We start from the raw sequence: 26701 nt of genomic DNA on the forward strand, positions 1-26701 counted from the left end.
TTTTTGTGGAAGGGAGACAATTCTTTGACAACATTAACAGAATGATGAAGATTCCAAGACATAGTGCAATAGGCTATTGCTGGAGGGTCTTGATGCAGAGAAGCCATTTGACAGAATTAGCTGGGATTTTATGAGTAAGGCAATGGCACAATTTGCATTTCCTGATAGAAAAATTGGGCTAATTAGGAAGATTTATGAATGGTCAGAAGAAAAAAATCAAGGTGGGAAGGCTCCTCACTGACAAGCTGGGTTTAAAAAGAGGAAGCATTCAGTGGTTTCTCTTTCTCCTTAAATATTTGTCTTATATTTAGAGCCATTGACATACAAAATAAAGGGCTTACAAATTCAAAGGTATAACTGGCTTGGAACTCAAGAAAAAATAACCTTATTTGCAGATGATTGTATTTTGTATTTGATAAATCCAGAACAGAATGTTTTAGTGTTGCTGAATATCTTGAAACAGTTTCAAGTTTTTTTCAGAATATAAAATAACTGATGATCAGACAAAGATTATAACAGTAGGCTATGTTCCCATCATTAACTGTTTCAGCAATACCCATATTTTGGGGATATGAAAAGCTAAAGTGTTTAGGTGTTTGGATTTAAAAAAATCTATTATGGCAGCTAAATATATGTGGGAAGAGACTAAATAAAAGATAATACAAAATGTTAGAAGTTGGAAACTCTTGACTATGGATAGTAAGGTACAAGCAATTAATTTATTTCTAGATCCTTTAGTATTGTAAACAGGTCATGTATATTTTTATTAACCAGAGGAGATATTGAGGACCATAATTATGAAATAATTGAAGGCATTTATTTTGGAGGGAAAGATGGTAGGAGTTAAATGGGATAAGTTTTTTCCTCCACAGGACAAAGTAGTTTAGAATTATCAGATTTGAATGGATACTTTAGAGCTTCACAGTTAAGGCTAATCTATATAGCACAAGCAGAAGACTATACATCAAAGTGGAAAGAAATGACACTGAAATGGCGGTGGGTGTTCGGGAGTTCATGAAATAAGGAGAGAGTAGGATTTTAGATGCAGGTGCTGAAGGAGAACAGTAACAACTGCATATAATATTATATGCACATATTTTCTGCTTCTTTTGTACATAATATTATATGTACAAAGTACCAGAGAATATTTTGAGACCTGAGCCAATAGGGGACTAGAGAAAGGTGAATATGGATAACTGTAAGTAGGGGCACAGAAAATAGGCAAGAGACAGCTAGAATTAATTGGAGAAAATTAGCAAAGGAATCAATGTATTGGGAGGGAAATGTCATAGAGTGGGATAAGGTCAAACAAAAGTTTGAACTGCTGGTTGGAGACTGCCTTCCCTACCAGGCACTGATAACAGAGTGTAGGCAAAGACAAAATGGATAGGGGAGTGTTAAATAAAAGATTAGCTCTGATTATGTTAATAGCTGAGTCTAGAGCAGAAGCAGCAGTAAAAATGGGATAATTAGTCAGTCATCCTGATAACTATAGGAATCAATCAGAAGAGGTTAGACAAGACTGGGACTTGAGAATGGAAAGGCAACAGAGAGAGACAATGGGAGGACATTTGTATGGCTCCCAATATGTATGGAAATGTTTGCATGGTATTTTTATACCCCAAGTAGACTTCAAAAAACGTTTCCACAGGTATACAGCAATTGGCGGAAATGTAAAGGGAAAGTTAGAGGTATAGGAATATCCGTTTTTGAGGTGGGAGGTGTAATGAGTTGTTAGATTCTAGACATTTCTTACAGGATACTTTGTCAGAAATGTTGGTGGAACAAATTATTTTCAATAAGGAAGTGATCCTTTTGAGCTGGGATATAAAAACTGAATTGTCTAGATACATAAATGCCCTACTAAGTTTAATGTTGTTGGCTGCCAAAAGCAATTACTAGGAGATGGAAATGAAACCAAAACCAGCTATAAAAGAATTGTGAATGTTGTAAAGGAGATAAAAGAAATGGAGGTGGAATCTTGAGAAAAGGAATGGATTAAACTATATAGACATAAATGGAATCTGTGGGAATTATATATATATATATATATATATATATATATATATATATATATATATATATCGGTCTAGGACTATTCACTGAAAGCACATTTCACTGAAAGTCAAATGACTGTGCACAAATCATTGAAAGGTCAATACAATGAAAACTCAATTCACTGAAACACATTTCACTGAAAGTTATATATGGCATTTTCCCCACTGTTGTGTGACCCTGGAGTTAGTATACATACAAAGGGTGTGGGGGGGGCATAGCCCCCCACATATTTTGAATATATATAAAGTTCAGAAAAAGAGTAATTTATTGGAATTGCAAGTATCCATGTATATAGTTCAAAATATTTAAAATAGGTTGGGGGCTATGCCCCCACCCCTCCTTACTATATATACTAACTCCAGGGTCGTACAACAGTGGGGAAAAGGCCATATATAACTTTCAGTGAAATGTGTTTCAGTGAATTGTGTTTTCATTGAATAGAGCTTTTAGTGAATTGTGCACAGTCAAATGTGTTTCAGTGAAATGTGCTTTCAGTGAATAGTCTTAGACCCATATATATATATATATATATATATATATATATATATATATATATATATATAGCGAGAGAGAGGATAATGTTTAGGGGGAGTGATATTTCAGGAAAGGGAGGACTTAAGCAATCAATGCAATGTTAAACTGAATAATTGTTAAAAACAAAATCATATTTTTATAATGTGTGCAAAGGAAATTTTGTTGTAATTTTTTTCTAGTTTATGACTGAATGTGCACTGATGTTATTACACTGTGTGATGTTAATAAATATGTTAAAAATAAATACATGTGGATCTGTGTATGTGTTTCTTTGTGTGTGTGCACGCGTGTGTGCGTGTGTGCGCATGTGTGCGTGTGTGCGCGTGTGTGTGTGTGTGTGTGTGTGTGTGTGTGTGTGAGTGTGATGAGATGATCAGTCCACCACTACTAAATAGTTTTTGTCTTTAGACTCCGCAAATCAGCAGCTATCTTTTGCCAAGGCCATTGTAGTAAAGGATACTTTATGGATAATACAGAATTGATACTTTGACATAAATTTTGGAATGTCCACATTAATATTATGCCATAATCCTGACTGTGATGGCCGTCCCCTGGACCAGCAATCAAGGAGCCTCAATCCTTACCACTAACACCAGGGAGGGCGTCTCATATAAGAGGAAAGGAGAACAAATACACACAGTAAAGTACAATTTCCCTTAAGTGCACACAGAGATCACAGTCATTCTGAGGCTGGTTGCTCCCTTGCTCCCCAGGTCCCCAATAAGACTCCCCACTGGCACAGCTATAGGTTCCAGATCTCAGCCTAACTGGCAAGCTAACCTCCAGTACCCTCTCTGTCCCACAAGTGCTTTGTGTCCCTGCCCAGGTAGCTGACACACCACACACACTTTGAGATAAGTATTTATACAATTTCCGAGACACTCCTGAGAAAGGCTGACACAGATTCTCCATCTGTGCCACTTTACCCAGACTATATGGTAGTAATTACTGCCACCACCAGCTAATACTTATCAGCTACCCAAAGGCCCTTAAAAGGGTGTCCAATTATTACTGTGCAGTATCATTATCCAATTGGTAAGTGTGACTAATCAGTCCAAGGATTATTGGACTGGCCTTGTACAATAAACTCTATAAATATGCAATGTACTCTAGAGCTTAACTTAACTCTACACAAACCAGCCAAAGTTGAAAAAGGTTTAAAAAATATTTAATAATACATAATAAAGACACAAGACAATACTACTACAATACAATGCTACTCAAGAGTTTATTGATCACACAGAAACATAAAATAATTCCGTAGTACAGTTCTGACATAACAGAAAAACACTTAAGTCTAATCTTTATAATCCTAGCTATTTCTACAAGAAAACATACTTCTAAAGTAACTTACTTTCATAGAGCAAGGCAGTGCTGAGGTTGGATATCACGACAGAATGCTTACAGTATCTCTCTGAACAATAGTCTTTAAAATCACTAACACATTTCTGCTGGGCCCTCCCAGATTACATCATTTTGACACTTAGGTTTTCCCAGTATACACATTACATCATTTTGACACTTAGTCTGGAATTCTCAGGCCAACAGGCTACATTATTTAACAATATAACACCTGCTCAGGAAACTACAACAATAAAAGACATTTCACATGTACACTCTAGTAATTATTCCTTAAGTTAAAACAATAGAAAGAATGTGTTCAGCCAGCCTCTTCGACACCACTATCTAGATCAAAGGGTATACAAGACATAATTTTAACTTCAAAAGAACAGATGTGAAATGCTTGGCTTAGTTTTCCTTACAGCAGATGGCAATGTTGCTACAATCTTGAAGTTCACATTTTACAGTGTTTTCTTTCATTTAAGAAACAAGCCTGTATTTTACATTTATATTTACTAAATGATAGAATTATGTATCAAATTCTATTTGACTAGGCTGGTAGCCTTCACCCCTTCTCTACCAGTCTTCACATCTCTTCCACCCTGTAGAACTCAAGCTAGTTTTTCAAGTGACCCTTAATAAACGCTGCTTGAGAGGGCTAGGTCTATCTGAGGGTACCTCACCCCATTCCCTGTCTTGAGTGCCCATCTGCATTGGCATTGCTAATCCCACTGCGGTGCTGCACTGACATATCATATGCTTGCAACCCCAGGCTCCATCTTAGCAATTTGGCATTTTGCTGACTGGCTCTGTTTAACCATGTTAGAGGGTTGTGATCTGTCATTACAGTGAATTTTCTTCCATACAGATAAGGCTGAAGTTTCTGCAGTACCCACACTATGGTTAGACATTCCTTTTTTACAGCTGCATAGCATTCCTCCCTGGGTTGGAGCCTATGACTAAGATAAACCACAGTGTGCTCTTCCGCCTCTGAAAAAATCTGGCTAAGTACAGCCCCCACCCCATAGTTCGAAGCATCCACTTGCACAACAAATTATTTGCTGTAATCTGGACTGGCTAACACTGGGGGTCCTCCCAAAGCTTCTTTAAGCTTCTGAAATGCCTGCTTACATGCTGGGGTCCACACTACCTTATCTGGCCTGTTCTTCCTTGTCAGGTCTGTGAGGGGAGCAGCAATGGTACTATAACTAGGGACGAACTTTCTGTAGTACCCTGCTGTCCCTAAAAATGTCCGCACCTGCTTTTTAGTAACAGGTGTAGGCCATGCTTGAATGGCTTCCACTTTGGCAGGTTCTGGCCTTATCTTACCATTCCCCACTCTATGTCCTAGGTATGAGACCTCTGCCATACCCACCTGACATTTGCTCGGCTTAATGATCAACCCTGCCCTCTGTAGTCTGCCCAGCACCTCCCTGACATGATGAAGGTGCTCTGTCCAGGAATGGCTGTAGATGGCAATATCATCTAGGTAAGCAAGGGCAAACCCTCCTGCTAGGATATTATCCAACAGCCTATGGAAAGTCACTGGGGCATTCCTCATCCCAAAGGGCATCTTTGTGAACTCATACAAGCTAAAAGGAGTCACAAAGGCTGACTTCTCTCTAGCACTGGGAGACAAGGGCACCTGCCATTAACCCTAGGTAAGATCAATGGTTGTAAGATACTTAGCCCCACCCAGCTGCTCTAGGTCCTCATCTGTCCTAGGCATGGGGTAAGCATCTGACTCTGTGTGACTATTTAATTTCCTGTAGTCCACACAGAACCTGGTGCTGCCATCCTTCTTTGGCACCAGTACCACTGGCGAGGCCCAGGGTCTGTTGGACTCTTGAATCACCCCTAGTTCCAACATCTCCTGTACCTCTTCCATCAGAGTCTGTCTGACTCTCTCAGGCACCTTATAAGGGGCCTGCCTAATAGGCCTTTGGGGTCCTGTATCCACCTAGTGCTGCACCAGATGGGTGCACCCTGGTTTCCCAGTGAACACGTCCCCAGATTCTTGCAACATTGCTCAGATTTCTCGAACCTGGGTAGGAGATAGCTGCTGGGACATTGCTACCCCTTCCACCGAGGTGTCAGCCCAAGCCTTACTGAGGAGATCAGTCCCCAGATCTCCCTCAGACTCCTCCTGCAATCCACTGCAAATGCTCAGCACAAGGGTCTCCCTATCATGGTAAGGTTTCATCCTGTTAACATGGGGCAATTTGTGCCCCTGCCATCTGCCTAGCAGTTCCATCATGTAGTTAGCATCACTTACCTTTCTTACCACCTTGTAGGGACCCTCCCAAGCTGCTTGCAGTTTGTTGTATCTGACAGGAATGAGAACCATTACCTGCTACCCCACAGCATACTCTCTAGCTCGAGCATTCCTGTCATACCACACCTTTTTCTGTTGTTGGGCTTCTGCCAGGTCCTCCTGGGCCAAGCCCATGAGTTCTCAAAGTCTTGTCCTGAAGTTTAGGACATATGCCACAACAGACTCCTTGTGAGAATCACACTCACCTTCCCACTCATCTTGAATTAAATCTAGAGGTCCCCTCACCCTACATCCATACAGCAACTCAAAGGGTGAAAAACCTGTAGATTACTGGGGAAACTCTCTGTAAGCAAACAACAGATGGGGCTAATATTTGTCCTACTCCCTTTTAAACTGATCTGCAAATGCCCGTAGCATGGACTTGATTGTAGAGTTTAACCTCTCAACAAGACAATTAGTCTGGGATGGTATGGGTGGTCTTCATGTGCTTCACCCCACAGGACTTCCACAGACAAGCCAGCAGGTCTGACATGAAATTGGCACCTCAGTCAGTCAGTATTTCTTTTGGGAACCTACCCTGCTGAAAATCTCTAGCAAAGCATTTGCCACCTTCTCTGCCTCAATGGAGGACAAAGCCACTGCCTCAGGGTATTGTGTAGCATAATCCACTACCACTAGGATATACGTTTTCCCTGTGGAATTTGGGGTACTCAGAGGACCCACAATATCCATAGCTACCCTCTGCAATGGCTCCTCAATCACAGGCAAAGGCATCAAAGGAACTCTCACCTTGTCTCCTGCCTTGCCTACCTTTTGGCACTGCTCACAGGTCCTGCAGTACCCTGTTACATCTCTGGAAATTCCAGGCCAATAGAAGTTCTGCATGATAAACCTCTTTGTACATTTTATGCCCATATGACCTGCAAAGGAAATATCATGGGCTATGGCTAGAAGTGCCAGACGGTAGGCTCTAGGCACTACCAACTGCTGTACTCTCTTACCTTCTAGCCCTCCCCCAGGGGTCCACTCTCTGTATAGTACCCTTTGTCCCAGTATACAGATCACCCTTCCCTTGAGAATCAGGTGCCTCCCTAGCTACCTGCCTCAGGCCTTGCAACGTAGGGTCTGAGAGCTGAGCCTGTCTCAACTCTCTCCTTTTAACCCTACCCAGCTCCCCTTCCACAGGAAGTCTGGCATCCTCTGACAGTGGTGCCTCACTGTCAGCCTGGGTACTACTACTCACCTCTACCTTTGCAGTCACTCTGTCCAAGGGACCATCAGTACCAACAAGCAGCTACAGCCTAGCTCACTCCCTGAAGTAACCACCTCACCAGTCCTGGCTGCAAGTATGCAGTCTGTCTGGGTCTCCCCCAGGCTACCAGACCCACATGCTCGTCTCCTAGCCTCACTGTGTGTAACTGTATAAGTACATGATACTGCCTCATCCAAATCCTTCCCTCTCAGGACATCTGCAGGATGGTAGTTCCATACCCCTGTTGTCTCAAGACAACCTACTATTGGCATTTTGTCTTTCCCACTTACTGGCTCCCTCACCTTTGGTTCCCCCTCCTTACCTCCAGGGACACCTGTATGCCACATGGCCCCACTGGTTGCATTCAAAACATTTAACCCTAGCTCCTGGATGTGTACCTGGACTAGTGGCTTCCCCTGTTACTGGCATATTCTGTTGTGACAGTCTGTGCTGCCCACCATGGGTTCCTTTAGACCCATGAGCATTACTGGGGTCCCCTTCCTGTGCAGGGCTGCCTTGCTTGCCAGGTATAGGTCTCCCTTCTTCTCCAACTCAGCTGAAGTAGCACATTGTCTATCAGCTAACCAGATCCTCATGTCCTCAGGCAAAGAGCTAAGGGCTTGTTCCCTCACCAAAACGTCTGCCAGCTCTTCAAAAGTGGCGACCTGACATCCACTCACCCAGCTATGAAAATAAGTGCTCATTTCAGCAACATATTCACACAGGCTTTCAACTGCCTTGCATCTATGCTCACAAAACGTTTTCCTATACATTTCAGGTGTTAGCTTAAAACATTCTAAAAGGCATTTTTACAGCAGTATAATCAAAACAGAGTCAGGCATTTGTGATATACAAGTTACAGCTTTCCCATGGAATAAGGGGATATGGAACTGTACCCAGAGCCTTTGGTCAACACTATACTGTTTGTATACCCTCTCAAACATATGAATGAAACTATCAAAATTATCCCCCTCTTTAAATTGTGGAAGAAATTTACTGACCTCTTGTGCTTCTGGGGTCCAGTTACTCCCTTCCCCATTACCTCCATGACTCTGGTGAAGAGTCAGCATTTCCCTCTCATGCTTCCTCTGACATTCCTTTTCTTCAGCTTCTATCTCCAAATGCCTGGCCTCCAACTCAAGTCTCTTTAGCTCCAGCTGGATTTTTAAGTCCACTGCAGAAAGGTTGAGCTGTCCATTCTCCGAGGATATTGTATCTCCACTGCCACTTTGATTGTGCTTCACAGAAAGGTTGAGCTGTCCATTCTCTGAGGATATTGTATCTCCACTGCCAGTCTGATTGTCCTCCTGGATGCTGTTTTCTGATGCAGCTGTAACCAAGGCTGCAATCAGGTCTGCCTTAGTCAGGTTTCCATGCACCAGTTCCCTAGCCTGGCACATTTCCACCAGCTCGCTCCTTGTCAGCTTTCCATACTCCTCTGCTGACATGTTGCCTGCTCACCCTAACTAACTAAGCTAACAAAAGAAATAAAACAATTGTGATAAGAATTCTGAGTATTCACTGCGTGGCTGATTTAGAGTACAAAACACCTTCAGAGATCACTGTACATAAGCTACAGGATTCACTCTACCCACACCACTACAAGTCAATTAGTATGTGAAGTGGATCCCACCACTGCAAACTACAATGTGACAGCCGTGCCTTGGCCCAGTAATCAAGGAGCCTCAATCCTTACCACTAACACCAGGGAGGGTGTCTCATATAAGAGGAAAGGATAACAAATACACACAGTAAAGTACAATTTCCCTTAAGTGCACACAGAGATCACAGTCAGTCAGGGGCTGTTTTTTCCCTTGCTTCCCAGGTCCCCAATAACACTCTCCACTGGCACAGCTATAGGGTCCAGATCTCAGCCTAGCTGGCAAGCTAACCTCCAGTACCCTCTCTGTCCCACCAGTGCTTTGTGTCCCTGCCCAGGTAGCTGACACACCACACACACTTTGAGATAAATATTTATGTGACTTCACAGACACTCCTGGGAAAGGCTGGCACAGATTCTCCAGCTGTGCTCCTTTATCCAGACTATATGGTAGTAATTACTGCCACCACCAGCTAATACTTATCAGCTACCCAAAGGCCCTTAAAAGGGTGTCCAATTATTACTGTGCAATATCATTATCCAATTGGTAAGTGTGACTAATCAGTCCAAGGCTTATTAGAGTGGCCTTGTACAATAAACTCTAGAAATATGCAATGTACTCTAGAGCTTAACTTAACATTACACAAACCAGCCACAGTTGAAAAAGGTTTAAAAAATATTTAGTAATTAATAAAGACACAAGACAATGCTACTACAATACAATGCTACTCAAGAGTTCAGAGCTCACACAGAAACTTAAAATAATTCAGTAGTACAGTTCTGACATAACAGAACAACACTTAAGTATAATCTTTATAGTCCTAGCTATTTCTACAAGAAAACATACTTCTAAAGTAACTTACTTTCATAGAGCAAGGCAGTGCTGAAGTTGGACATCAAGACAGAATGCTTACAGTCTCTCTCTTAACAATAGTTTTTAAAATCACTAACACATTTCTGCTGGGTCCTCCCCGATTACATCATTTTGACACTTAGGTTTTCCCAGTATACACATTACAACATTTTGACACTTAGTGTGGAGTTCCCAGGCCAACAGGCTACATTATTTAACAATCTAACACCTACTCAGGAAACTACAACAATAAAAGACATTTCACATGTACACTCTAGTAATTATTCCTTAAGTTAAAACAATAGAAAGAATGTGTTCAGCTAGCCTCTTCGGCACCACTATCTAGATCAAAGGGTATACAAGACATAATTTTAACTTCAAAAGAACAGATGTGAAATGCTTGGCTTAGTTTTCCTTACAGCAGATGGCAATGTTGCTACAATCTTGAAGTTCACATTTTACAGTGTTTTCTTTCATTTAAAAAACAAGCCTGTATTTTACATTTATATTTGCAAATGATAGAATTGTGTATCAAATTCTATTTGACTAGGCTGGCAGCCTTCACCCCTTCTCTACCAGTCTTCACACTGACCTTTTGGCTGTTTCACAGCATTTAGTGAGAGCTTAGTGTCCTTCATGAATTTGCTTTCACACTGTGGTGATAAGGGTACTATACTCTGTCTAGTTACAGCAGCAAGCTATTATGTTCTGACAATTGTGTTATGATGGTGTGATACTTATCCAAGAGATGTCTCATCTGTGTCCAGTGGTTGGGCTGTCCATTATGGACATACCTAATAGTAATTTTAACTCGGGGTCATTGTTGGTAGCCTGTTTTAACTTCTCAAGTCTCTTAGTAGCTAGTGGTCTTCTTGTGGTAATGCTCTCCACATACGTGGCAGCATCTTCTTCCATTTCTGATTACATGTGGTCAGATACTGGATTTTTCAATAACGTCAGCCAATGTCCACTGTTTCCCAGGCACATGGATTGCTCTGGCATTAAACTGTCTTAGTCTTATAAGTAATCTTTGACAAACAACTTTGTCTAGATCATGGGAATTAGTTAGTAAAACTAGTTTCTTGTAGTCAGCCTGCAGATGGAAACTCTCAATCCCTATTAGATATCCAGGGAATCCCTCACATACACAGACACTCACAAGACACTTTTCTTCATTTGCGAATACTTCTGTTCAGCATCAGTTTGCATTCTGGAGCAAGAGGTCAACAGGAGGTAACATTTGCTCATCCATTTGGAGTAAGGCTCCATTGTCAGCTTGGTGACATCATAGAATGCTAGCGCTGGAGTTGTTATTTCTGTTATTCTGCTGAAGGCTTGGGCTTGAGTCCCTCTGGATGAATAAGGTCTATTTGTCTTTAACAAATCTGTCAGTAGGCATAGCACTGTAGACAGATTTGGCACAAACACATCCAAGGAATTAACCATACCTAGGACTTATTGTAACTGAATCCCACTGGTTATATTCTCTAGATCTGCTATTGCTCAAACCTTGCTTGCAGCTGGTTTGATTCCACTAATATTTATGTTTTCACAAAAATACTGAAGCTCAGACTTTCCAGTGCAGCAGTCATCTTGGTTTAATTTCACATCTGAATTATCAACAGTTTGAAGCACTACCTCCAACCCTGAATCACATGTCTGTTTTTACCAGGGTCAAACAAAAGTATGTCAACCATGACAAAAACAGCACCTTCATGCCCCTTTTAATAAGTTACTCATTTCTCTTTCAAACTGGTGTGGTGCTGAGGTTATACCAACTGACAGCCTCTTAAAAATAACCTTCACACTGGAGTAAATAAAATTGTTAGCGTTTGATTCCCTTTCTCTAGTGTATTTGCCAAAACACTTTGGCACCAAGCTAATATAGATGTTATGTCCCCTAGTATAGACAGACAACACCTTTTTCAGATAGCTATATCATTATGCTTTATCACATTAACACAATTTTACATTTGTATTCTCTTTCATAACCAGGATCATTGGCACACACTATTCAGTCAGTTCAGTTATATTTTCAATCACAACAAGTCATTGTGTTATTTGGAGCACTGCCCCTACTTTCGACAACAGTGGATGTTTTATTCTTCTGGGAGTGGTTACGATATTTGGGGCAACATTTGGCTACAGTTTTATCTTTACTCATTCACAGTTAAATAAATCAACTTCACCAAACACTGATTTACTTTATTCTTACAATCAACCACATCTCACATACCACAACTCTGCTGAGCAGACTATTTATGCAGATACCATCCAGCACATAAACCCAGAGCTCATACTTCTGCCCTTCCACTCAGACATGGCTAGAAATCTGCTAATGCTCTTGACTTTGCCTGCAGGGATACATATTTCTTTCTCTTCTTCATGCAACAGCAGACACTTTGAGATATTTCTATACGTAGCGCATGATATCACTGTATTATTGTCCCATGCATCAATCTTGAAACTCACTGGAGTTCTGTAAACAGGAAGCCTTTCTTATCAGTCTGTTTCAGAGATAGATATGATAGTCACCGAACCCAGGGAAAATGCTGACTGTACACTTTTCTCGGAATACATTTCTTTAATTAACTCAGTTTTACAAACAACAGTACAATACCCACTTTATTATTTTTCTTATGCCTTCCACTTGATGCTGCACACTACTCTGACTCAACACGATAAAAGCTGCACCCTGTACATTTGCAAAGATTAAATTCACTCTTCTCATGTACTCACATACTTTGACCCGTATCATATTTCTTTTTGAACTTGCCATTTCCTTTGCTTCGTACTTCATGCACATCGTTTGATATATTTGTTAGCATTGTTTTTCTTTACTAGTACAACATCTCTAGCCACTTGTATTGCTTTTTCCAAATTTAAATTCCCTTTTAATTGCAACTTTTGAGACCCTTCAGTATCAGCTAAGCCAGTTAAGAGTTCTGTCTCTAATCTGTTCCTTTTTCGTTTCATTAAGCTCATATTTTCAGCCAGTTCACATAAGCACCTTACAAAAGCTTCAATGCTCTCAGCTCTGGTTTGTACACATCTGTGAAAGCATGCCCTTTCATGTATAATATCAATTCTTGGCACAAAATATTCACTGAGCTTACTAATTATTTTATTTATTTTATTGCATTTGTTTACCGGGAAAGTCCACTGGGCCCAAAAGAGCCCATTTCCAGCGGAGGCCCGGGGAGAAAAACTCCGACAAGAACATAGATACAGAAAAAAATTAAACATTAATTGGTGCAGAAGTAGAAACAGTGTTACACATAGTGATTACAGTAATATATACACAGAATATATACATAAAAGCAGGAATCTAGTTGATTTGATTACAGTAATATATACAGAATATATACATAAAATCAGTAATTTAGTTGGTTGCCAGATGAATTCAATCAGAGAGGTATAACCAGAGATATATTAGTCAGCATTATTGTACCAGTATCAACAAGTGATGGAAAATAATAAATATGGATATATATATATATATATATATATATATATATATATATATATATATATATATATAAAATATGGCTTCTTTAATCAATCTGTTAATGAATATGCTGATAGGATTAGCTATAGAGTTTGCAGCTAGCTGCAGGAAGTGTGAGAGTAGATTGTCAGGGACTAGAGTTCAGGCTTTTACCTTAAGTAAAAGTTTTTACTGACTCATATGTAACATTCTGGCCCTCTGAGAATGAAAACAAATTGTATATTCCCTACTCTTTTTTGTCCACGGTATATAACAAAGTGTTTACTTGAATTTCTTTGTTAATCTGGCTGCAAATGTTCTGAAATGTGTAAACGCACTGCTATTTTCTATCTGATTATTGTGGAGCACGTATTTTACAGTTATATTTCACAGTTCAATTTTTATTAAGTGAACTAAGTGCATAGCATAATTTAGGAAGTGAACATCACACCTTCCACACTGCAAAGTTTCTTCCTGGTTTGAAATGTGTAAATGCCTACCTCCCTGCTGGCCAGGTAAATAGTTTTGCAAAGTCTACTGTCTCTGGTGGGTTAACTTATTGCATGCAAAGACAATTCAGTTTTCTAGGGACAGACAGCTGAAATTCCAGGAAATGGCCAATTTACATTATAAAATTACAATGCTCTATATGTAAAAATGGCTAGTCTGAACTTGGTGGACTCAACCAACTAGTTGGCATGGTTTCTGTGACCGACATGATGTTTTCAGTTTTATTTTCTGAAGAAGATCTTGCTTCTTACACAGTGTCACAATATGCACCTCTTATTACCCAGTTATGTTGGCAGATAGTGAAAATAATGTCAGGATACACCAACTTTAATATTGTACAAAATAGTAGCATATGAAGAAAGTCAACAGCATTTTTACTAATCACTCATTCACACTGTTGTATCAGGAGAGGTCCAGTTATTCTCAAGCCAGTATATATTTCAACAGTAAGACGTAATTGCATATAGACTGCGGTGGTGGTGCTGCCTCACAGTTAGACGTTGCACGTTCGATTCTCAGTTAGAGCGTCTTCTGTGTGGCGACATGCGTGAATGGGCATTCCTTTGTTGAAGGTTATGCGTTAGGCCTGGCAAGCCAGCACGTAAAACTCTACTACCAATCATTAGTGGACGGGAGTTCCGCTGTGGCGACCCCTAACTGGGAAAAGCCGAAAGACACAAACAAACAAGACGTAATTCCATACAATTTATGTATATGCTCACTCTCTAAAAGAGAAATAAAATATTAGAGGGAGTACAAAAATGGTATATGAAGATACGCAGTGAGATCAAAGGTCTTACACTGAGATACTTAAGTATTTCAACTTGCACATTATTTTATATAGATATGTAGGAAGTACACTGTGCTTAGTTTAGAATGCAGTGAACAGTTTTGCCTTAAGAGAGGATTTAAACCTTAATTTGCTCTGTCAATATTCAGGCATAAGAGAAAGTAGGCAAGTTTCAAGGTATGTAGGAATAAAATTATTAAAAGAGATTCTTATATAACTCAAAATAATTCCAAAACTATAGAGTAAAACACCTGTTGAAATAAAGTGTACAACTTCATTAACAGCATTTAAGGATAAACTGGATAATTAAATAATAAGTAACAAGTATATTCTTGGACTGTGTTATTCTGCAATATAAAAGGACTAACAGACCATTTGTAGCATGCACTGAACTATGAAAACAAAACACTAGCAACTGTCAAACCAGACAAAATGCAGTATGGGATAGCATACTGCTTAAAACAGCAATGCTATATATTACTTTTCAAAGTGGCAATGTTATACATATTCTTAATATCTATAGGCAGATAGCAGCAATAGTTTTCATATTATCACATTGAGCAAGGAATGAATGAATGATGGTTATCTGTCTTTCAGGAACAATAATTTGTGGTATCTCTGCAGTCATTAGATCCTTTCACCCCAGGTCATACACCCTAGTTATTGCCCACAATGGAGTGAAAGATCTTAGATGCTCCACCCTGGGGAAGATGAAGCTTTCTTTATGATTGCTTTCTCTGTGTATGTAAATTGGGTTAGGAAATAGCTAGTCTTATGCAGAGTCTTTCAATTACCCCAAATGATGCCAAAATACAAAAAGAAAATATTTAACAAATGGCTCGGTATATGGTGTCATTAGGAAGAGAGCCAATGTGTGCTCCCTTCAAGAGAGATAACAGTCTCACCTACTTCACCACAAATGACCTGTACCTTTCACCTCAGGGTTTCCTCATATTTGCAAAGACACTTTCCATTCCTATACTGCTTTTTTAGACAGAATCAAACTCCTAGACCTTCTTATCTGGCAAATTCTAATCAGGCCTGCATAAATTTGGCACTGCTCAGTGACAGAGGTTGGAACAAGAAGCTGCCTGACCCCCAAGCATGTGCATATCGATATTGTTACTCAGACTTGATTACTATATAGCGGTAACACTTCATCTATACACGGGTTTAACAGCTAACATTCATTTAGATCTTCTGGTCAGAAATAAGGCAAATATGGAGGTGTGTTTCACTATTAATACACAGTCCCATAACCTCATGACTTACCCAGCAAGAAAATTATATTGAACTCCAATGCATCCTTGTGGCAGACAAGTCTAATTACTACATCAATGTAAGCTACAGAACCCCTCTATGTGTCTCCCGCTACCTTAAGTAACTAGAATCCTTGACTATTAATCTCAACATATCCATCAATAAAGTGGCAAACATATACCACAAACAACAAAAATGCACTGCAATTCCTTAACTTTATTAATGCCTACAACCCATCTACTACTATAGGATCTAATCTCCTTAACTAAGTTTTCACTAACATAGCACCAGTCTGCTTCACACCTAAATTGTTCCACTTCCATGATCAGATGTGACCACCAGACCATCACTTCTTTCCTAAGAGACAACCCCAACCCAAGACTATACCTAACCCCAGCACATTCAGGGATTATTCCAAGGCAAACCTCCCAGCACTCTCAGACAAACTAAAGAAGTTCAAAAGCTCTGCTCCTCCCAGGGATCTAATAACTAAAGCAGCTACTTATGTATATATATATATATATATATATATATATATATATATATATACACATACACACACACGCACATGCACGCACGCACACACACACACACACAAATATATATATATATATATATATATATATATATATATATATATATATATATATCTATATATATCTATATGAATCTTTTTTTTTCCTTTCTTTCAGGTGCTCTCATTAGGGGTCGCCACAGCAGATCATCTGTTTACATTTCTTCCTGTCCTCTGCATCTTGCTGTGTCACACCAACCACTTGCAAATCCTCTCTCATCACATCCATAAACCTTATCTAAGGCCTTCCTCTTCTCCTTTTACCTGGCAGCTCCATCCTTAGCATCCTTCTCCTAATATACCCACCATCCCCCCTTAGCACATTTATTTATTTATTTGCATTTGTTTACCGGGATGGTCCAGCTGGGCCAGAACTGCCCATTTTCAGTGGAGTCCTGTGGATAAAAGCTCCACATATAAGACATTTCACATACAATACAGAATTTACATTAATAAAGACATTTGGTACATATTATTGGCAGCTTATATAACTGGTGAAAAAAACAGTACGTAAGCAATCATTCTCAAATCAGAGATGTTATACAATCACTACAGATTATATACATGAGAACATTCCTTATGAGTAGTTTTCAACTAGCAAAATTTATATAGGACACTTCATGCAATGGGTGCAAAGCAGATATAGGAATTAATTAGAGACTAGGCACTTAAACTTTTCACACGTTTAGGAGGTGTAATAGCTGAGCGACAGGCTACACGAGTCCTGTTGCAGGAATCAGCAAAGTCGATCTATATTGTTGCAAATATAAGTGGTGGTATGATATTAAGGCAGGGTGCGAGAGTACCTGAATGTCTCGCTTGGTTCAATAGTAGGTCTATAAGGGTTGGGAAGAGAATGAGGTAGACAGGAGGGATCAATGGTAGGACAATGATGGTTAGTTGAAGAGGAAAGTGGACAGGATGGAGTGGCGGAGAAAGTAAAAAGACAGGTGGATGTGAAAGGAGGATGCCAGAGTAGAAGAGTGGGGGTGAGAATAGTTGTGGTAGTTGAAGTTAGGTTATATGAGATGTGGTGTTAGCACATGTGCACAGCCAAGATGAGGAGAGGTGTTGTTTCAGAGATGTCTTGAAGTGGGTTGCTGAGTGGGTGGGTCTAAGTGTTTGGGGGAAGGGAGTTCCAAAGTTTTGCGATGGTAAAGGAGTAAAGCATCTGGCCAGCTGAAAGTTTGGGTTTTTCTACATTTATTAGCAGTTGGTTGTTGGATTGGAGTGGTCTGTTAGGATGGTATAAAGTAAGTATAGAAGTTAGGGCAGGCCACATGTATGGATTATGAATGAGGTTGTGAGCTGTAATTAGTTGGATAAAGGTGAGATAGTTGGGATGTTCAACCCATTTTAGGTTGTGTAATGATAAGCAGTGGTGGGATGAGTAGAAGGCATTAGTTACAAACTTAGCAATTTTGTTGTAGCATGAGTCTAGTTTGGACTTTAGAGAGGACTGAATGTTGGTGAGGAGGGGGGCACTATATAAAAGAGAGGGTAGTAGAAAAGAAGAGGCAAAGGAAAGTTGGACTGATGCACTGAGTAGATGTTTGTGTCGTAGAGAGTGCCAAGCTTTTGATGTGTCCTTTCGACATTGGACTGGATGTGCAGGTTGAATGTGAGGTTGTCTTCTATGATGACACCTAGGAGTTTTGTGCTAGGTACAATGTTGATGGTGGTACCATTTAGGGATTGAATGGTGAAGTTCTCTTTTTGTAGGGGTGTGGACTTTATGGGGCAAAGAGTACTAGTTTGGTTTTGTTGTGGTTTAGGGCAAGATGATTATTAGACATCCAAATTTTGGTGGAGGTGAGGGCGTTTTGGTTGAGTTGGCATAGTTCTGAGGAGGTGTTTGCAGTGCAGGTGATAGTGGAGTCATCTGCGTACTGGATGACCGAGCCTTGAAAGAGTGCGGTATGGAAGTTATTGATAAATATGCTAAACAGAAGTGGGCCCAAAATAGAGCCTTGATGAAAACCAGTGGTGTTGTTTAGGGAAGGGGAGTAAGAGTTCTGCCATTTAGTTGATTGTTGCCTGTTAGTGAGGTAATTCAGAGTTTGAGGTGAGGTACCTATGTTAGAGAGTTTTGTTAGAAGGACAGAGTGGGATATAGTATCAAAAGCTTTAGAAAGATCAAGAAATAGTGAAAATATGATTTTACCAGCATCACAGGCTTGGTTGACAGTGTCCATGAAGGTTATGAGGGCAGTGGTGATACTATGTCCTGGCCTAAATCTGTGAAGGGTGGGGGAGAGGATGTGGTTATGAGTCAAATGGTGAAGAAGAATGAATACATTTTTCCAGAATCATAGAGATGGGTGATAGTACAGCAATGGGGCAGAAGTTGGTGGTGTCTATGTTGAGGCCCCCCCCCTTGTGTAGAGGGAGGATATGAGCTTTTGTCCAGATGATGGGCATATAGGTTTCTTGGATAAATCTGCTGAGAAGTATGCTGATAGGGTAAGAGGTTGAGTTGGCTGAGATTTGCAGGTATTTGGCGGGTATATTGTCAGGGGCATTTGTGCATGGTTTGAGTTTTAGAAGCAATTTTTTAATAGTCGAGGTGGTTATAGGTGACAGAGTAAAGTTGGGAATAGGGGGTGTACTGGTGTTAGCTGTGGAGAGGTCTGTGGTGGAAAAGTTGGTCTTGGGAAAGGTTGCGGTTAGACTGGCTACAGTATCTATGAAATAGGAGTTGAAGGATGCAGCAATTTCAATGAGTGTTTTATTTGGGTCTGGGCAAGGATTATTACTAGACCTTGGGTTTAATAAAGAGTTGAGAGAGCTCCAGAATTTCTTTCGATTTTGCTTGTGTTGATTTTGTAATGTAGTACTACGTGCTTAACCTGGTTTTGGAGCTGTTTGTACTGGGCGAGGTCAGATGGGTTTTTGTTTTTTTGCCAGATTTTCCATGATTTGTCCCTCCATTTCATGAGATCCTTAGTGGATCTTTTTAGCCAAATGCCATGGTTGGTCTTTACTCTCTATTGTCTAAGAGGAGCAAAATTGTTTAGTATGCTGAGGAAGGTTGAGTTGAAGAACTCAACTGCCTCATCAAGGGGAAGTGATTTTAGTGCATCCCAATTGGTGCTAAGCAACCTTTGGTTAAAGCTAGATGGACAGAACTAGTATTCATCTCTGGTAAAACTGTACTGATGTTTATTAATTGTGTATATTCACGTTGTATAAAGGCAGGTAAGTGGTCACCTCACCATTCCTCTGTCCTTTTTTCCCACTTTTCTGAGAGTTAAAAAAGTTCAGTTACAGGCTTGCTGTTCCTGAACTGTTTGAAAGTTTCTGTGAGGCCATTTTTGCTTGGGCTGAAGGAGGGTCTCTGTGTTTATCAGTGGCAGTGACTAACATTGAGCAGCTTCCCTGCCCCCCGGAGAGGTGGTTACTGACTTGAAACTGTAGTTTTATTGGCCACTAGGGGTCATTTCCATAACTCCTTCATCTTCCTCTCTTAAAACCTAGTTGCCTGGTGGTTTGAGCATCTTTTCAGGCTTGTTGGCTGTTGGTGAAGCACCCTCCAAGAGGAAAACACGCTGAGAGAAGAAGGGAGCCACTTTTGAGATTTTAAGTATTTTTCTCTGTTTATTTGCTAAGTTTTTCTGCATAGCTGCCTAGCTTGAGCATTTTCTGGCTTGTTAAACTTGATTTCTGTATTAGTAGCTGTATTTAGAGCACAACCAAAAGCTGTTTGTTGAATTTCCTGTTTGCACTTAATTTTAAATCGTTTTTTTCTTAAAACTTGCATATTTTCTGTCCTTGACCTAGCACTCTTGTGTGGGGTCATTTACTGCACTGTTATAACTTGATATTACCTGTGAACCTCTGCTATCTCTGTAAAAACAAAACAAAAAATCTTGCTTTTTTCCCACTTTTCTGAGAGTTAAAAGTTCAGTTACAGGCTTGCTGTTCCTGAACTGTTTGAAAGTTTCTGTGAGGCCATTTTGCTTGGGCTGAAGGAGGGTCTCTATGTTTATCAGTGGCAGTGACTAACATTGAGCAGCTTCCTGCCCCGGAGAGGTGGTTACTGACTTGAAACTAGTTTTATTGGCCACTAGGGGTCATTTCCATAACTCCTTCATTTGTCCTCGGAGGAGTGGTTTAGGGCAGTGACTTGTGGTTTGTTGGCCAATTTGGCTCATTTCCTGTCTTTTCCAGACCCCTCCTATAAAGCACGCTTTTAAGCGCGATTTAGCCGATTTAGCCGATTTAGCGGAGTTGCTACTGTTGCACACTAGGGCAGCGCCGTTAAGCAGGTTTAAACTATTCGGCTACCTAAAGTCCACTCTTCAAATTTTCCCTTAAAACTACCTTCCTCGAACTATACTACTGATCTAATCAGCGTATCCTATAATTAAAGATCATCTCTACTTGACTCCAAGTAGACTATTCTCTATCTGTTAAACATAGCACTTGCTCCTACAGTACTTATTACCTTGATACGGCACTCTTGTCATAGATAGTACCCCAAAAGGCAACCCCCATTTCTCGGTCACCCACGTCCCCGAATCTTTTTAAAGTTTTTTGTCTATTCCTTCTAGCATGTCGAGGATCAGTTGCTAGTGTCCTCTCCTGCTCAGCTGGTGAACCTGAATATTGAGGCAATGTTACAATTGCCTCATGTACACAGACAACCCTCTCCTCCTCCCACAAACACAAATACATGCGCGAGATGCAACTACACGGCCAAACTGGAGGCTGAGCTCTCTCAACATAGGACTGGCAAGACCAGTCAGGAGGAGAAGGTTACCACACACACTATAGACCCAGTCTCACATATTACCATTACAACCTCAAATCATACACATAAACACACAAAGACATACTGGAGGCTCTGATCAAAAATCTACCAAAACAGCAGAGGCCACCAAAGCAGACACCCAAACAACCACCACCTCAGAACACAACACCTGCAACACATAGACCTCACAGTCAGAGTGTCAAACAGTCACAGCCCTTAAGGCCAAACACAATGCCAGACACACTAGTCATTGGTGACTCCATAGTCAGACACACTGACGCCCCGCCACCAGACTGAGTAAGGAGAAGGTCACAGTAAGCTGCCTGTCGGGCGCTAGAATCCGCCACATAACGCAAGCACTCAGGTCTCTCAACAGCAGGTACAAATATGATTCAGTCATTGTCCACGCTGGTGTAAACGACCTGAGACGCACTCTCCTTGACCACATGAAAAGAGACATTGAGGAGCTCTCTGATTATGTAGCCCAGACAGGTATGACCCTGACCTTGAGCAGTATCCTACCTTCACCAAGAATGATGCCACAATACAGAGATAAGATGATCAGCTTTAACAATTGGCTTAAACACTGGTGTCATTCAAAGGGGATCCAGTGTCTGTCTGCCTGGGATGACATGCTGGACAAGCCACGCTGTTTCGCAAGGGACGGCTTGCACCTGTCACCCTGGGATTCCGGATATTGGCAAAGGCTCTTGCCACCCCATAGTGCCTTTTTAGGCAAGGCTCAAATTCTAAACCTACCACCCTAGAACACAAAAAGGAAAAACTAAGGGTAATGCTGCTCAATGCCAGAAGTCTAAATCTCAAAATGCACGCACTCGAGGCCCTTCTCAGTATGGAGAACATCGATGTCTGTGCTGTGACAGAAACCTGGTTCAAGGCTCCTGAGAGCACCCCAGCGCTATCAGGTTTTACCTCATATCATGCTCCGCCCCAAAATCTGGACAATACTAAGAAAGGAGGGGGGTATCCATATTCATCAAGGACACCCACACCTCAAGACTGGTGGCAACGCACGATGCATCGGAGACCATCCAGGTGCAATTAACCATAGGCAAGACTGCTCTGCAAATTGTAGCATGTTACAGGCCACCCTCACAAACTCAGGAACCTCACATGGCCTTCCTGAAAACACTAGAGGGGATAAATGTATCACCAAACACCATCATACTAGGTGACTTCAATTACCCTAATATAGACTGGGAACACTACTCAAGCCCAAACACCCTAGCCCAAAAGTTCCTGGAATTCATAAACTCAAATGCCATGGAACAACTAGTCACCATCCCACAAGAGGAGATAACATACTTGATCTCATCATCACGAACATGGGAGCACAATGTTCAACACCGGAGGTGTACCCCTCACTGGTGAGATCAGACCACAACTAATCTCGCTGGAGGTCCTCATCCCACCCCCACCTGAAATAAAAAAAGACCACAGTAAAGAACTTCTCAAAAGCCGACTTCACACTTCTAAAGACTAGTGTGGTCTCCTTTAAGGCCCCCGAGCCAGCGGAAAACAGTACTCAAGCCGCTGAATCACTTACAAATGCCTTCTACCAGCACCTGCAGGACTGCATGGATAAGGCAATCCCAAGCAAAACAAAGACTCTTTGTACCAAAGGCAAGCGTCCAGTCTGGTGGACCCCAGCCATAAACAAACTCTACAACAAAAGGAGGAAGCTACTACAAGATAGAGCAAAATCCTTAAAAGGTAAGACACCCTTGATCACTATAAGTAAAAGACTAAGAGCTCTCATAAAATCATCCAAAGCAAATTTCGAGAAAAATAGCTAAAGACTCAAAAGACAATCATAAGGCCATCTTTAGCTATGATAGAAACCTGGGAGGAAACTGCCAGATATGCTCAGAGCTAGTTCAAATGATGTGAAGATTACTGATCCTACAGACATTGCCAACATACTGGCTGACAGGTTCAGTGCAAACTCTCCCCCAAAAGGAGAGATATCTATACCAAACGATTGCAGCCCCCAAACATCTCCAGCGCCCAAGTGAGAACTGCTCTCCAAAGCAAAACACAGCATCCATGGGACCTGATGGTGTCCCGGCTGTGTGCTCCATGAACTCAATGAGGAATTAAACCCACAGCTAGGACAGCTGTTTAATCAAAGTCTTACCTCTGGATACGCACTCCAGGAGTGGCGACTGCAACTGTGGTACCACTTCACAAAGGCGGTGCCTCCACCGACCCTGGAAATTACCGCCCATTAGCTTGACAAGCCTTATCTGCAAAGCCATGGAGAGGATCATAATGGACCTCATAAATAAAGACATAGGGAATTTGCAGACTTTGGATCCAACCCAGTTTGGCTTTGTCAAAGGCAGATCATGCCTTTTAAACTTGGTTGACTTTTTCAAACAGTCACCAAAGCCATTGATGAGGGAAAGGCAGTCCATACAGCCTACCTCGATCTGGCTAAGGCCTTCGATACAATACCCAATTCGGGAATCATTGAAGAACTCATCAGCTTAAATGTCAACCCATACATCACAAGATGGGTTGCAAACTGGCTGAGTGACAGAACCCACAGGGTCAGAGTTGCTGGCGCCATGTCAGACTCAAAGCCTGTCACAAGTGGTGTCCCACAGGGCTCAGTCCTGGGCCCACTCTTGTTTGGCATCTACTTTTCCGAAGTACAAGCAAACACAGGAGGGTTATGGTTGACAAAGTTTGCAGATGACTGCAAACTGGGCGCCATAGTAGAAAACACATCTGACACAGATATCCTTCAGAAGGGTCTCACAGAAACGGATAACTGGTGCCAGAGCCACGGCCTAAAGTTAAATGCCAAAAAATGCATAGTCATACTCTTCGCCTAAAACAAGCTTACCCCTAGCTACCAAATAGGTGGCAATTCACTGAGCACAGAAGAAGTTATCAGGACCTGGGGACCCAGGTTGATAGTAGTCTGTCATTCGACACCCATGTAGCTAAAGTAGTTAGGAAGACCTTCTACATTGCCCACCTTATCATGAAGGGATTCTCATCTAGATCAAGGAGGTCATAGTCTCCCTTTACTCATCACCATCAGACCAATGATTGAGTACAATGCCCCATTCGGAATGTATCTGACCCGACACTTGCAGCAGCTGGAGAGGCCACAAAAGTTCCTCACCAAAAGGATAAAGGGTCTCAAAATCTGTCCTATGCTGCCCGACTGAAAGAACTCCAGCTCTATTCAGTCGCCACCGCTTGCTCAGAGGTGACCTTTGCCTAACATACAAGGCCATGTCAAACCCAGATTTGATGAATATGCTTCACCTCAAAAAATCTAGATCCATCAGAGCCACAAGGGCGGAGACTTAAACCTGACACGGCTATTAATAGGACGTGCTGGAGGGATAGATTCATCACCCAAAGACTCCCATGCTGTGGAACAAAATCCCGGTACATGAGGCAGAGCACCTCGCTGGCCTTGTTCAAGAGAAATCTTGACCAATGGATGGGAGATCGCAGATATACCCCAGGGATTACCTCAGTGTCACTGCTCGACAGAGGCACAGAAAAATAATGGGTATAGTTCCCCATACTAAAGGGGTGGCCTAAGCCACAAAACGATGGGCTAGGCTTGTAAATGCCCTCGGGCAGATAGCCTAGTATGAACCTATGAACCTATGAACCTATGAACCTATGGATAATGTATCAGTGAATGTGATCTTATTTGAGTCAGACACTAAAATCCAATCTAGGATTGAGCCATTAGTATTAACTTTATTAGGCTTGGTTATGGTGTTAACTAGCTAGGTGAACTTATATAGATTGATATTGCAGTTAGAGTGGTGTGGGTATATGTCTAGCCAGTTGATATTTACATCTCATAGTAAGATAGTCTTGTTTTTTATGTTAGTAGATGCCCAGGCAAGGATTTCCTCAAGAATTGAGGTACCTATGTTAGAGAGTTTTGTTAGAAGGACAGAGTGGGATATAGTATCAAAAGCTTTAGAAAGATCAGGAAATAGTAAGAAAATATATGATTTTACAGCATCACAGGCTTGGTTGACAGTGTCCATGAAGGTTATGAGGGCAGTGAGTGATACTATGTCCTGGCCTAAATCTGTGAAGGGGTGGGGGAGAGGATGTGGTTATGATCCAAATGAGTGAAGAAGAATGAATACATTTTTCCAGAATCATAGAGATGGAGTGATAGGTAGCAATGGGGCAGAAGTTGGTGTGGTGTCTATGTTGAGGCCTTGTGTAGAGGGGAGGATATGAGCTTTTGTCAGATGATGGGCATATAGGTTTCTTGGATAGATCTGCTGAAATTCTTTGATGGGGTAAGAGGTTGAGTTGGCTGAGATTTGCAGGTATTTGGTGGTATATTGTCAGGGGCATTTTATTATGGTTTGAGTTTTAGAAGCAATTTTTAATAGTCGAGGTGGTTATAGGTGACAGAGTAAAGTTGGGAATGGGGGTGTACTGGGTGTTAGCTATTGGAGAGGTCTGTGGTGGAAAAGTTGGTCTTGGGAAGGTTCTTGGTTAAGACTGGCTGCAGTATCTATGAAATAGGAGTTGAAGGATGCAGCAAATTTCAATGAGTGTTTTATTTGGGTCTGGGCAAGGATTATTACTAGACCTTGGGTTTAATAAAAGAGTTAGAGAGCTCCAGAATTTCTTTGATTTTGCTTTGTGTTGATTTTTGTAATGTAGTACTGCATTATGCTTAGCACAGTTTTTGGAGCTGTTTGTACTGGGTAGAGTAGTCAGAATCAGGGTTTGTTTTTGCCAGATTTTTCCATGATTTGTCCCTCCATTTCATGAGATCCTTGGTGGATCTTTTTTAGCCAGAAATGCTCATGGTTGGTCTTTACTCTCTATTGTCTAAGAGGGAGCAAAATTGTTTTAGTATGCTGAGGAAGGTTGAGTTGAAGAACTCAACTGCCTCATCGAGGGGAAGTGATTTTAGTGCATCCCAATTGGTGCTAAGCAACCTTTGGTTAAAGCTAGATGGACAGAACTAGTATTCATCTCTGGTAAAACTGTACTGATGTTTATTAATTGTGTATATTCACGTTGTATAAAGGCAGGTAAGTGGTCACTTATACTATTGGATAATGTATCAGTGAATGTGATCTTATTTGAGTCAGACACTAAAATCCAATCTAGGATTGAGCCATTAGTATTAACTTTATTAGGCCTGGTTATGGTGTTAACTAGCTAGGTGAACTTATATAGATTGATATTGCAGTTAGAGTGGTGTGGGTATATGTCTAGCCAGTTGATATTTACATCTCATAGTAAGATAGTCTTGTTTTTTATGTTAGTAGATGCCCAGGCAAGGATTTCCTCAAGAATTGTCCAAACCAATGCAATCTCACCTCTCTGGCTTTGTCTCCAAACTGTCCAACATGAGTTGACCCTCTAATATACTCATT

This window comes from Protopterus annectens, chromosome 4.part1 (assembly GCF_019279795.1).
Source record: "Protopterus annectens isolate FY-2018-M chromosome 4.part1, PAN1.0, whole genome shotgun sequence".
Lineage (NCBI taxonomy): Eukaryota > Metazoa > Chordata > Ceratodontiformes > Protopteridae > Protopterus > Protopterus annectens.